The 10223-nt window shown below is 30.0% G+C and overlaps 1 protein-coding gene across 1 annotated transcript in view; it reads right to left on the reverse strand.

The window, feature by feature from the left end:
- Positions 1 to 10223, reverse strand: part of LOC106090724 (uncharacterized) — a 72370-nt gene that overhangs the window by 30260 nt on the left and 31887 nt on the right. The gene's annotated exons all lie outside the window — the stretch shown is intronic.

A 10223-nucleotide genomic window follows, 5' to 3' on the forward strand; every position in this document is an offset into this window, starting at 1 on the left:
TATGAAAATTCTATGAATAAAAAACGTCGAAGAAAATTATTCATTTCAATATCATATTCTCTATGAAAATTCGACAATTATCGAAATTTCTATGAAAATTTAATTAATATTGACGTTTCTTTTAAAATTTGATATATATCGAAAGTTCTTTGAAAATTCGATAAATATCGAAGTTTCTTTGAAAATTTGATAACAGATTTATTCGATGCATTTCAAAACGTCGATAAAAATTTATAAATTGAATATAAAATTTTCTATGAAAATTCGATAACTATCGACATTTTTATGAAAATTAGTTAACTATCGAAATTTTTATGAAAATTCGATAATTATCGAATGAATCTTCCATAATTATAGAAATTTCTACGAACATTGAATTAATGTTGACATTTCTTTATAAATTTTATATATATCGAAAAATCTTTGAACATTTGATAAATATCGACATTTCTTTGAAAATTCGAAAAGAATTGACAATTCTAAATCTAAATTTAAATGAAAATTCGATAACTATCGAAATTTCCATGAAAATTCGATAATGATCGAAATTTCTATGAAAATTTAATTAATATTGACGTTTCTTTAAAAATTTAATATATCGAAAGTTTGAAAACTCGATAAATATCGAAATTTCTTTGAAAATTTGATAAACACATTTATTCGATGCATGTCAAAACGTCGATAAAAGTTTATAAATTGAATATCAAATTTTCTATGAAAATTCGATAACTATCGACATTTTTAGAAAATTCGATAACTATCGAAATTTTTAGAAAATTCGAAAACTATCGAAATTTCTAAGAATTTCGAAAATTCTTTAAGACAGAATTATGAGTAAGATTTGATAAATATTACATTTTTATTACTAATCCGATAAAAACATTTTTTATGAAACTTCGATATCAAATTTTCTTTAAAAAATTGATAACATCAAATTTTTAAAAAAGATTTTTACTGAACATCCTATTAAAAAATTTATATTAATAGATTTTTTTAAATGAAATTTGATAGTTTAAATTTTCTATAAAAATCCGATAAATTCAAATTTTCTACAAAAAACCAATAGACATCAAGTTTTCTATAAAATTTGATAGATATCAGATTTTCTGATTAAAACCCGATTACAACTGCATTTTTATGTATAAAAATTCACCAAGCAACAGTTTTCTATGAAAAATCGTTTTTTTTAATACCAAAGGAATGATGGTTTGATGTAATTTAATTTCTATGTATGATCTTTCCATCCCTAGCAGCATTTTGCAAATGTTTGAATTTTTACCCAAAAAAATAAATTTCCTTGCTATCATATAAAAGTGACATTATTGTACAAATTAATGCATAATTTAACAAGGGACATTTAACAGAAGTATTATTAGTAAATATACATATATAATTTAATGAATATATGAAAAATAGACAGAAAAAAAATTTTTAGATGTGAGGGGGTCATAAATATACATATATCTTTCATTCAATATTATTTTAGAATTTTTCCATTTCGTTTAGGCTTTTATTTTGAGGAGTACTACATAGTCCTTCAGTTAAATATTGCTATAGATAACTTTCGATAGCACACTAAATAATCATTTGAAACATAACCTAATTGTAAGTTTTTTTTTGTGTTTTGTTGAGGAAAATTAGAGTTATCGTTTGTTATCAAGAGTTACTGATAGTTGTGCATTATAAAGAACTAACAGAAAAAAGATAATTTTCTTTGAACGTCTTGGTTATAGCCTTTTATCGAGAGTTATCGATAGTTTCCCACTATATATACCCAAAAGAAAACAGGCCAAATAATGCTACAAATGTTATTGGTCCTTATTTCTTTAAGAGCAGTTTCATATTTCATGCACAGCATGGAGCTGAAAGAAAAGCAGGTCCAGTTTCGAAAAATATCTTATTAGTCTTATTTTCTTTTAGTGTTATCTAGTTGCAAAAATTTAGATAACGCTTATTATCGATAATAATAATTTTTATGAACATACAGTTAGAGAAAACCTGGTCTTGAAAAACGTTAACACTATTTAATATTGTATTACATAGCTCTTCAATAAATCGTAGTAGTAGATAGCTATCGATAACACTTGATTATTGTAATGTGAAACAGACCTGAAAGAGAAACAGCTAACGGTAACTGGTTTCAAAATTTATATTTACTCTTGTTAGGTTAAAATGTGAGTTATCGACGGTTATTGCAGGTTATCGATTGTCCCATACTAACTACTAACAGAAAACAGGTCAAAAGCTGCTACATTCTTTTAGTCAACAGTAGATCATTTCAGTTATATCCTTCTATAAGTCAATAGCTCACTTATAGCCTGTTCTCGAAATTAATCGTTTTATCAAAAGTTATCGTGTTATCGAAAGTTATCGTGTTATCGAAAGTTTTCGATAGAGAGCCAAAAGAAAAACGAATCAACATTTCTGTTTTTGGAGTATGAATGCAAAACAAAATACAAAACAAACTCTTAAGGACATAGCTAATTCTGACAAAGCATTAAACCTTTTATTTTCTATTATTTTTAAGTCTTGCGGAAACTTTCTCCTTTTCTTTTCATTTAATTTTATGATATTTTGTTTTTAGAACTTATCCTTTTAGTTAAGTAACTATAAAAACATACATACATACACAAACTTACAGACATACTTATAAAATTAGTTATATGTAGTTTTGTAGTTATATTTCTTTGTTTCAAAGTTACTTTAATTTGACAAACATATTTTTAATTTTGTTTTTTCATTTAAAAACCAATTTTTATTTTTGGAAAAAAGTTAATTCTGCATGATTATTTTTTTTTAACTTTTAATTATACTTAATTTGACTTTATACATATTTTTTTTAAATAATGTAAATAAAATTTTGTCTTCATTTGAAAAATGTGTTTTTTTATTTCTTTTAGTTGTTGTCTAGTTTTCTAGATTTTTGGCAAAAAAAAAACAAACAAACAAACAAAAACTATATAAAAACCAGTAGTTTGTGTCCTTTTTGTGCATATATATATAGATAGATTTGAATCATTAGAATTTTATATCGATCTTAACTTACATACATATGTATATGCCCTAAATAATGAGTTTGTTTATTGTGTGTGTAATGTGTCTGGCGAAGGAGTAGGAGGATGGATAAAGTTGAGCTTTATACTACTGTTAAAAGGTAAGTTGGTGGCTAAACAGTATGACAAAACAACACCTCATTATACTCATCAGTGACCAAACACTTTCAAAAGAACAAAACTAAGGTCCCTCCTCCATTTGAGTTGTTGACAAATGCCAAGCCATGTGTAGTAGTCCTTAAATATTAACCGTCATCAACATCATCTATTGATTGTGGCTGCTTATGTATGATTAATAAAATATATATTCTTGTATTTACTTATATTTTCTGCAACTAGTAAAATAATCGATTAAACAAACATCGAATGAAAACAACACCCCCTTCACTATTTACCTCCACTTTTGCTCACTAAATTTTAGTGTAGTTATATTCATGGAAAGCTGTGTACTTAATATGTAACATTTTTAAAAACTTTTTAAGTTTTTTTATATATTTTTGAACTGTTTATTTTTTATACAGCTAATTTTTATTGTAGTAAGTTTATTACCAAAGATATTAGTTCTCCCTTAAAAAAAAAAAAAAACTAAAAACAAAGCTAACATTCCTCTAAATTATTAAAACTGTGCCATCCTTTTTTCTCTTAAGATTTATATACATAAAAATAGAAATTTTTAATTTTTTATTAATTTTTTAAGCCAAATATTAATTTTAAGTGATCTCAATTAAAATTTACATATAAAAAAAAATAAAAAATATCAAAAAACAACAATTTTTATGTTTTTATTTTTTTAAGGTTACAAAAAATGTTTTTTTCAATGTCTATAATTTTTTTTCTTCTTTTTTTAGTACCATTCCCTCAGCTCTTGGTTTACTGTTTGTAAAAATTTGTTTAGCTTCGCTATGATACATAATTTTAACAAGAAGTACTTATTATTATAAAAAATTTAAATACAAAAAACAAACTAAAAGTCAAATGCTCTTGTTTCTAGCGCTTAGTTTCTTGGCCTTTCCGTTACGTTTTAAACAATAGTCCATAATTGTTGATAATATATATATATTTTTTTTTCAAACAGCTTTTTTGTGAGAGAGACCATACAAAACCATCTTTGCAATATTTTATTAAGAAAACCAAACATGTAATCCTTATTGACTTGTGTATGTTTCTTTTTCGTTTTTTTGTCCTGTAAATGGTCTCTAGAGTGTAGAACGTTAGTGCGTATTGAACTACGAATATGGTTTTTTAAATATTTCTTACACACACATTTTATTTTTTATATTATGCATATATTCTATATAGAGTCACAGGAATTAAGGGCAATTAAAAATAATATGAGGTAAAGAAAGTTCAGCCGTATAGGATTCTGCTATGATTCTGGTTTAAGGAAACGTAACTTAAACAAAACATAATAATTCCTATATTGCGATGTTATATTGCAGCGAAGAATTGCTTTTGAGCCTACCATCGCTGATTTTTTTTTGATGTTCACGGCGGGATTTGAATCCACGCTATCGGCGTCACATGCTAACATATGCGCCATGGTGACCTCAGATGGGAAATAAAATGCCCAAATTCACAACCTTGTCATCCTTATTTTTTCATAAACTGGCATAACAAAATATATAAAAAGAGGTAAAAGTCGTACTGTAAAGCTGACTTGAAATTATTGTTGTTGTTTAAGTATCGTGCTGTACACTGAGGTGGCAGTCCTATCTACTCTATTGGGTAAATTCGGTACGTACAACCGGCTGCCATGCGATTATGAAATTGTAGTAATTCACAATAGTATGTTGTCATTCACAAGAGAGTACTTTTCAATGTTCATTCTTGTGACAGTTGGCTTGAGATTATTGTGGTTCACAAGTGTGTGTTATCATAATAGTATTGAATGTTCATTCTTATGATTCTGGTTTAAGGAAACGTAACTTAAACAAAACATAATAATTCCTATATTGCGATGTTATATTGCAGCGAAGAATTGCTTTTGAGCCTACCATCGCTGATTTTTTTTTTTTGATGTTCACGGCGGGATTTGAATCCACGCTATCGGCGTCACATGCTAACATATGCGCCATGGTGACCTCAGATGGGAAATAAAATGCCCAAATTCACAACCTTGTCATCCTTATTTTTTCATAAACTGGCATAACAAAATATATAAAAAGAGGTAAAAGTCGTACTGTAAAGCTGACTTGAAATTATTGTTGTTGTTTAAGTATCGTGTTGTACACTGAGGTGGCAGTCCTATTTACTCTATTGGGTAAATTCGGTACGTACAACCGGCTGCCATGCGATTATGAAATTGTAGTAATTCACAATAGTATGTTGTCATTCACAAGAGAGTACTTTTCAATGTTCATTCTTGTGAATCTGGTTAAAGGCTGGTACTATGTTCGTTTTTCACCGTTGAAAAGCCATGTTTTTCGCTATTACGTGTTTGGAAAACTACACAAATGTCAATGACAAAACAACAATTTTATTAAAATTTTACCATAATTAATGATGGAATGTCTAAATGAATGAAGCCAGTTTTCTTTTAGCTTTAAGGACAGTATGCACCTCAGGCGAAAGTTTCGTTGCCATAAGAAATGCATTGACATATTCTAAGCGAGACTTTCGTAACCGATACCGTTACCGAAAACTACGCTTGCAGGTACGCATCTGATATGAAATTTTCTTTGCGCAACAGGTTGACAAATAATTTCTAAATAAAATGGTTTATTTCCATATATGTGTACTTTATTAGCCAAAATTATTAAAAATCGGCCAAAATTGTAAATTGATATTTGTCGCCACATTGTAATCTACACAACTATTTTGCAGTGGAAATGTCTTGGCTGCAAAAAATATTCTTTTGTATGAGAGGCTAAACAAATTTGGTGTGGCTACACCCATGCTAAAAATATGCCCAAAACAATAAAAGGGAAATTTTATTATATGCTGTTAATTCAACGATTCCTCTTCGAACTTCGAAATATAAAAAATATAATATAAAATTGTCGAAATTGGATTGTCTAAATTCAGAAAATTTAGATGTTTTGCTTCAACCAGCGCCCTTAGGGAAAGAGCTTTACATCACTAATCCAATGGTGTTTGAACATTGATGGTTTTTTACATTCTTTGGATATAAATTAGGCGATTTTGAGTTTTTTTTAAGATAAAGAACAGGCGTTACACTAATCCAAATTTTTTGTCATATTCTTTAATATTGTATACTCAACTCGAAAAATTTTTTCGCATCAAAAATTGAAAATTTTCTAAGGGGTTAGCCTTTGCTAAAAAAATGCAAAAAAAAATAAAATGTGAAATTCCAAGTAATTCTGTTCATTTTACGAATGGTCTTCCAATTTCGAACTGCGGAAATTCGAAAAAATTAAGGAGTTACAGCGTTGTTGGCCTTGAAAACGACTTTGAATTTTTACGCCCAAAATATTTTGGTTTTTGCTATGTTTTTCATAGCAACCTTTACAGCGGCGCCTAAAAAATTGTTGGGTTCGCAAAACTGAGGAAGTTACAGCAGCTGCAAACTCACGTTGGTTTTTTTGAATTTTTGGATATCAATTATGCGATTTTGAAGCAATACTCGTAAAGTTTTCAAGGAAATAGAAGAGAGCATTACTTCATCCAGCACCATTACGGAAAGAGATTTTCTTCACGAATCCAACGGTGTGCTCAGAATTTTGAAGTTCGCAAAACTAAGGATGTTACAGCTATTTCAAACTCATGTTGATTTTTTTGCATTTTTCGGATATTGATTATGCGATTTTGAGCTTGTTTCTTGAAGGAAAAACATAGGAGTTGCACTAAACCGATTTTTTTGCGATTATCTTCAATACTGTAAACTCAACTCGAAAAATTTTTTCGCATCAAAAATTGAAAATTTTCATAAGGGGTTAGCCTCTGCTAAAAAAATGCAAAAAAATAAAATGTGAAATTCCAAGTAATTCTGTTCATTTTACGAATCGTCTCCCAATTTCGAACTGCGAAATGCTTAAAAATTTTCGAAATTCGAAAAAATTAAGGAGTTACATCGTTGTTGGCCTTGAAAACGACTTTGAATTTTTACGCCCAAAATATTTTGGTTTTTGCTATGTTTTTCATAGCAACCTATACAGTATCGCTTTATTTAGCACCTCTACGAAAAGGGATTTTTGTCACGAATCCAACGGTGCCTGAAAAATTGTCGGGTTCGCAAAACTGAGGAAGTTACAGCAGCTGCAAACTCACGTTGGTTTTTTTGAATTTTTGGATATCAATTATGCGATTTTGAAGCAATACTCGTAAAGTTTTCAAGGAAATAGAAGAGAGCATTACTTCATCCAGCACCACTACGGAAAGAGATTTTCTTCACGAATCCAACGGTGTGCTCAGAATTTTGAAGTTCGCAAAACTAAGGATGTTACAGCTATTTCAAACTCATGTTGATTTTTTTGCATTTTTCGGATATTGATTATGCGATTTTGAGCTTGTTTCTTGAAGGAAAAACATAGGAGTTGCACTAAACCGATTTTTTTGCGATTATCTTCAATACTGTAAACTCAACTCGAAAAATTTTTTCGCATCAAAAATTGAAAATTTTCATAAGGGGTTAGCCTTTGCTAAAAAAATGCAAAAAAATAAAATGTGAAATTCCAAGTAATTCTGTTCATTTTACGAATCGTCTTCCAATTTCGAACTGCGGAATGCTTAAAAATTTTCGAAATTCGAAAAAATTAAGGAGTTACATCGTTGTTGGCCTTGAAAACGACTTTGAATTTTTACGCCCAAAATATTTTGGTTTTTGCTATGTTTTTCATAGCAACCTATACAGTATCGCTTCATTTAGCACCTCTACGAAAAGGGATTTTTGTCACGAATCCAACGGTGCCTGAAAAATTGTCGGGTTCGCAAAACTGAGGAAGTTAAAGCAGCTGCAAACTCACGTTGGTTTTTTTGAATTTTTGGATATCAATAATGCGATTTTGAAGCAATACTCGTAAAGTTTTCAAGGAAATAGAAGAGAGCATTACTTCATCCAGCACCATTACGGAAAACGATTTTTTTCACGAATCCAACGGTGTGCTCAGAATTTTGAAGTTCGCAAAACTAAGGATGTTACAGCTATTTCAAACTCATGTTGATTTTTTTGCATTTTTCGGATATTGATTATGCGATTTTGAGCTTGTTTCTTGAAGGAAAAACATAGGAGTTGCACTAAACCGATTTTTTTGCGATTATCTTCAATACTGTAAACTCAACTCGAAAAATTTTTTCGCATCAAAAATTGAAAATTTTCATAAGGGGTTAGCCTTTGCTAAAAAAATGCAAAAAAAATAAAATGTGAAATTCCAAGTAATTCTGTTCATTTTACGAATCGTCTTCCAATTTCGAACTGCGGAATGCTTAAAAATTTTCGAAATTCGAAAAAATTAAGGAGTTACATCGTTGTTGGCCTTGAAAACGACTTTGAATTTTTACGCCCAAAATATTTTGGTTTTTGCTATGTTTTTCATAGCAACCTATACAGTATCGCTTCATTTAGCACCTCTACGAAAAGGGATTTTTGTCACGAATCCAACGGTGCCTGAAAAATTGTCGGGTTCGCAAAACTGAGGAAGTTACAGCAGCTGCAAACTCGTTGGTTTTTTTTTTGAATTTTTGGATATCAATTATGCGATTTTGAAGCAATACTCGTAAAGTTTTCAAGGAAATAGAAGAGAGCATTACTTCATCCAGCACCATTACGGAAAGAGATTTTCTACACGAATCCAACGGTGTGCTCAGAATTTTAAAGTTCGCAAAACTAAGGATGTTACAGCTATTTCAAACTCATGTTGATTTTTTTGCATTTTTCGGATATTGATTATGCGATTTTGAGCTTGTTTCTTGAAGGAAAAACATAGGAGTTACACTAAACCGATTTTTTTGCGATTATCTTCAATACTGTAAACTCAACTCGAAAAATTTTTTCGCATCAAAAATTGAAAATTTTCATAAGCCTCTGCTAAAAAAATGCAAAAAAAATAAAATGTGAAATTCCAAGTAATTCTGTTCATTTTACGAATCGTCTTCCGATTTCGAACTGCGGAATGCTTAAAAATTTTCGAAATTCGAAAAAATGAAGGAGTTACAGCGTTGTTGGCCTTGAAAACGACTTTGAATTTTTACGCCCAAAATATTTTGGTTTTTGCTATGTTTTCCATAGCAACCTTTACAGTATCGCTTCATTTAGCACCTCTACGGAAAAGGATTTTTGTCACGAATCCAACGGTGCCTGAAAAATTGTCGGGTTCGCAAAACTGAGGAAGTTACAGCAGCTGCAAACTCACGTTGGTTTTTTTTGAATTTTTGGATATTAATTATGCGATTTTGAAGCAATACTCGTAAAGTTTTCAAGGAAATAGAAGAGAGCATTACTTCATCCAGCACCATTACGGAAAGAGATTTTCTTCACGAATCCAACGGTGTGCTCAGAATTTTGAAGTTCGCAAAACTAAGGATGTTACAGCTATTTCAAACTCATGTTGATTTTTTTGCATTTTTCGGATATTGATTATGCGATTTTGAGCTTGTTTCTTGAAGGAAAAACGTAGGAGTTGCACTAAACCGATTTTTTTGCAATTATCTTCAATACTGTAAACTCAACTCGAAAAATTTTTTCGCATCAAAAATTGAAAATTTTCATAAGGGGTTAGCCTCTGCTAAAAAAATGCAAAAAAAATAAAATGTGAAATTCCAAGTAATTCTGTTCATTTTACGAATCGTCTTCCGATTTCGAACTGCGGAATGCTTAAAAATTTTCGAAATTCGAAAAAATGAAGGAGTTACAGCGTTGTTGGCCTTGAAAACGACTTTGAATTTTTACGCCCAAAATATTTTGGTTTTTGCTATGTTTTCCATAGCAACCTTTACAGTATCGCTTCATTTAGCACCTCTACGGAAAAGGATTTTTGTCACGAATCCAACGGTGCCTGAAAAATTGTCGGGTTCGCAAAACTGAGGAAGTTACAGCAGCTGCAAACTCACGTTGGTTTTTTTTGAATTTTTGGATATTAATTATGCGATTTTGAAGCAATACTCGTAAAGTTTTCAAGGAAATAGAAGAGAGCATTACTTCATCCAGCACCATTACGGAAAGAGATTTTCTTCACGAATCCAACGGTGTGCTCAGAATTTTGAAGTTCGCAAAAC

Source organism: Stomoxys calcitrans, chromosome 2 (assembly GCF_963082655.1).
Source record: "Stomoxys calcitrans chromosome 2, idStoCalc2.1, whole genome shotgun sequence".
In the NCBI taxonomy this organism is placed as follows: domain Eukaryota; kingdom Metazoa; phylum Arthropoda; class Insecta; order Diptera; family Muscidae; genus Stomoxys; species Stomoxys calcitrans.